Below are 5,000 nucleotides of genomic sequence, written 5' to 3' on the forward strand. Positions count from 1 at the left end.
GGGTGGTACGCAGTAATAAAAGGCAAATCCTCTGGTTAGCTTAGTTACTCCTCTAGGAGTACTTGGCGAGATTCAACCGAATTCGGTGGATAGAGGCCAATGGCCGGCAAGCTGAATTAGGGTAAAAACTACCTACGGAGAGGGACCACAGGGATGCTCTTTGACATCGCTGCACGTCTCGCAGATCTCCCTGGTGGTCTCTTCAGAGCTTGGTTCTGGTATCAATGATGAGACAACCAGGTTTCTGAACATTAACAATGCAATTTCAAAAAAAAAAAAAAAAAGCTAAACACCAATGATTCTGAAAAGAACCTCGTTGCTGCCAAAGGCTACAACAAACGAGGACTGTATGACTGTGTTTCTCATAAAGACCACATTTCTTGCGGGTGTCTCACTTACATATATAATTCTGTTTGTAAACACAGCCTCGGATCTGGAAAATAACCACACAGGAAGGAAGCTACTCGCAATGGCAATAAGGTTAGGCTTTTTATTTGAATTTCTTTTCATATGATTATTTTCTTAAGCCTTTTATCGGGACCTAATAAAGTGGAGCCCCCATTTAGCGGCCACTCGCTATTAGGAGGCCAGTTATCAAAGTACCGAAATAATTTGTGAATAATATTGTAAATCAAACCTCTATTAAGCGGCCACACCTATAAACCTCAATTATGAAGCGCCCACGGCCACGTTTTGGCCGTCACGATGAGAGTTCTCCTATTGTTTTCACCTCTATTAAGCGGCCACCAAGAGTTTTAATTCACTTAGTTGGTTTTCAGCGACAGGATTCCTTGTAATTTTTTTAATTTTATTTTCAAGTTAATTATGGACCCTTAATGGCAACGTTTCAGTTACAGACTTTGGAAAAAAAAAAACAAGGAAAAAAAAAATGGCGAAATTCAACGCACGTTATGACTGGATTGCCTATGGCAACCCAGTAACGAAAGATTTTGCTTCCTTTTCCGCTTATAAATCAACTTAGTTTACTCCATATAGTTTAGATCACGGTTCATGTTAAGTTGAGAGAACCTCATCTCAACATTTGAGGAGTATTTGTTTGTTCTGACTGTACTGTAATTTTGTTCGGTTTTAGAGCTGTCTCTTGTACGAAAGTCTGTCACAAACTCCTAAAGGTGTTTGGTTTTAGAATAAGGTGACTTTTTCTAATAAAACGATTGTGCTAAATTCTGAAGAACCTTTTTTTTTTTTTTTTTTGTTTAATTAAGCGGCAAACCTCCATTAAGTGTCACTAGCCGTTAACCCGAGGGTGGCCGCTAAAAGGAAGTTTCACTGTAACACTGCAAATGTTACATCTACGGCTACGGGGTTTGGGGGGGGGGGGGGGGGGGGGGCGTGGTTTCAATTGACAAATGATTACTTCGTCGTTAACTGTCAGGGCCGTGGGCAGTATGAGGCAAACCGAGGCAATTGCCTCTGTCATTTTTTTGGTGATTTTTTTTTAATTAAGCGTGATTCCGGTGTTGTCTTTAAGATGTACTCATCATCATAAACACCTAAAATCGCTGCGAAGATAATTTAACCATGAACATTGCCTCAATCATATTGACTGAGGCAATGACTGTGTTTTGAAATCACAACTGAATCTTTTCCTTGTTGCCGGTCATAAAACCATAAAATTTACCTGGAAAATCATACTGAGCTTTGATCGGTTGAACGTAAATTGCCTCGAAAATTGCTTATATTTCCGATGAAATTTGAAATCGTGTCTGGTTAATATGTTATACCGCAAAATGTTCCAGTACCTTAAATGGGGCGTAACCTTAAAAATTTTTATTTATTTATTTATTTTTTTGAGAGGGAACGGTAGGTGGTTCTCACGTTACGTACTCGTCACCATGTTGGTGGACGAAAACAAAAGACCCATGGATTACATTACATACATGCCCTATGATTCTCGTTCTCAGATCCCATTGTTTGTCTTAGCCGGCAGATCCTTGGCAAGAGAACGCAGGGTTCTGGAGACAAAAAAATTTCAGTCCCAGTTTTCTAGAAATTCTGGAATTCATATATGAGACCTCGATAGTGTTAAACATGGCTGCGCTTAGAAGCATAACATTCTAGAAATCTTCGTTTTCTCGCGCGGAGACCCCGCCGCCTCGGAGAAACGATGGGATCTGGGAACGGAAATGGAGGCTCATTAGCTCCTTCTGAGACCATTTTACAGCTGAAGCTAAGTTTCCTGGCCAAAGAATATAAGCGAGGTTGCCGGTGACTCTGTTTTGATACAAACCTTCGTGCTTTTGTAATGTTAATATGAAGTAATTAGAATTACAACAAGACAATTTACATGATAAAAGCAGTGGGGTCTGTATCAATACACGGTCACCGGCAGCCTCGCAGCCATTCATAGGCTAGGTCGCTGAGCAAACAACTGTAAAATGGCCTATTTCAAAAAAATTGCGAGCACGAAAAAATCAAGCACTAATCTAAAATGTGGGAGAAAATCGAGCAATGGCAAAATTCTGCAAGCACTTGAAAGTTTGAAGGGACCATTCGTTACCCCCTTGGCTGTCGAAACAAAGATTCATTTGTTCTGTGGTTGGCAAAATTTAAATATCAAAAGAAATGTTCATAAACAGTGAATATCACTATAGCTTGCCCGCAGCCGGACATGTAACGCGAAACCTACAATTGAAAGTCAAAAACCTTGATTTAGTCCGTCTTCGCAATGGCTCCCAAAAGCTTGTTCTGATATCCCGCAGTTTTTCAGGGATTTCTGTACTTCCTGTGTGATTGGCTAGATTCTTACGCACTGTGTGATTAAACATTTTCTCACTCAACAAATCACGCAATCTTTTTACTCTCCGAAACCCACAACAGAGAGGTGGGAAAGGGCGTTCAAAGCCTTAAAAGATCAGTTTTAAATTGATTGTCTCGTATCTAAGCAGAAAAACTCGCCGCGGGAATTTCTTGTATGTAGAAATACATTTGTTACAGTGAAAATCCGAAAACTGCGAAAACTATAAATATCATTAATTAGAAATTATTAGACATGTTATTGTTTTTCAAGTAAAAAGCCGATTACGCGCGGGAAATTAAACCGCAACCAGTAGCGGTAATTAGTTTGTGGTCTCATATCGCTTCTGATTGGTTGCTGCACGATGTTAAATGCTTGAAGGTTTTTTGTGACATTTTTCATCCAAATGAACGCCCAATAATAAAGCTTTTTAACGACTTTTAAGTGGCATATTTTGTGTAATTTAACATTCTCTGTCAAAAATTTGCATAAACATCGCCACGCACACAAAAAATTTAGTCGTTGATTTACCTCTCCGTCGAGTTCTCGTTAATATTTTATAAATGTGGTGTTATGAACAACACTGAAACCAAACGACAAATTCTCTGGTAACTTTTTCGAGTTGTAAACCAGAGACGGAATCGAACACCTTGAGAAGTCTTTGTTTACAATTTTCCGGCTATTTATAATTATATTTATTTGTACTCAACTCTGCTCAGTCTTCAGTAAAAAACAATTTGAAATTTGACTATTACTCGTCAGTGAAGAATAGGCCATTTTACAAATGTGTGCTCGGTGACCTGGCCTAATAATGGCTGCGAGGCTGCCAGTGACCTTGTGTTGATACAGACCTCACTGCTTTTATCATGTAAATTATGTCATTGTAATTCTAATTAGTCTACATTAACATTAGAAAGGCACAAAGGTTTGTATCAAAGCAGGGTCACCGGCAGCCTTGCTTCCATTCTTAGACCAGGTAACTTACCTACAACTGTAAAATGGTCTATTATTTGAAAGAAAGCTTGTTGTCCACTTTTTGCTTCATTATCATTGAAAGAAATGGTTCTTCAGTGAAGGGATTGATCAACAGTATTCCAGATAAGAGTCCGATCTCGGGTCAATAACCCGACAAAGAAGGCTTCCCGATCCGACAGATGAAATATAAATATTAAGTTGAATATTACAACAAAACTATAAAACGAAAGACGTAGATTTCTTGGCTAAAAAGTACGTTGTTTTAACTCTGGCACACGGTGATCACCAAAACCAAAGATGAATATTATAACCAAAATTTCCAGCTGTACAAAGAAAATCTGAAAGAAACATGGAAGCTTATTGGTACAATCATTAAAAGGAAAGCTAAAGTTAAATCAAACTACCCTTCTAGGATCATAAGAAATAGTGAGGTCTATACTTATGAACTCGATATTGCTAACCAATTTAATCAGCACCTCACTACAATTGGCCCTACCCTTGCTAGTGCAATTAATCCTACCTACGATGACCCCACCAAATACATACGTAATAGCCCCGCATAGAGGTTTTACGAATCAGCTGTCACTAAAGAATATGTGGCTCAGTTGTTCTCAAATCTAAATGAAAGAAAGGCTTCATAGGATATTCCTAACAAGTTAATAAAACTTGCGCTAGCCATGAATTATCTAATCCTTTCTCATATATTTACAGTCAGTCAACCATACAAGCTATTTTGCCTAATGCATGTACTTAAAGTTTCAAGAGTAACTCCAACATTCAAATCATTAACACTTACAACAACTGTCCACTCCTATAACACGAGAAATTCCGCTAAGCTTAATTTTTACGGACCAGAAGTTAGAAATAACATAGTAAAATTTACTTTTAAGTACTCTGTCTCTGTCATGTGGGAAACTGTCCCCTTGGCACTAAAAAAAGCAAAACCATTTGACAAGTTTAAAAAACTTTATAAGGCCCACTTGATCTCTTGTCAATCATATAATATATGTTCTGTTTAATGGTCAAATGTATAATGGTGGTCAACTAGAAAGCCTTCGCTACTTTGACCACCATACACATTTTATAACCTGTACTGTAATTATTTTATCTTGTAACCATGCGTTGTGACTATATTTTTCTTTCTATGTTAATTTTATGTAAATAGTGTGAAATAAATGAACCATGAACCATGAACGTGCACCTTTGTGGTTGCCAGGCACGTGATTAATTTATTCCTTCTGACAGAACGTCGTGCCCTTCCCCAGGA

Source organism: Montipora capricornis, chromosome 1, assembly GCF_036669925.1.
Source record: "Montipora capricornis isolate CH-2021 chromosome 1, ASM3666992v2, whole genome shotgun sequence".
NCBI lineage: Eukaryota > Metazoa > Cnidaria > Anthozoa > Scleractinia > Acroporidae > Montipora > Montipora capricornis.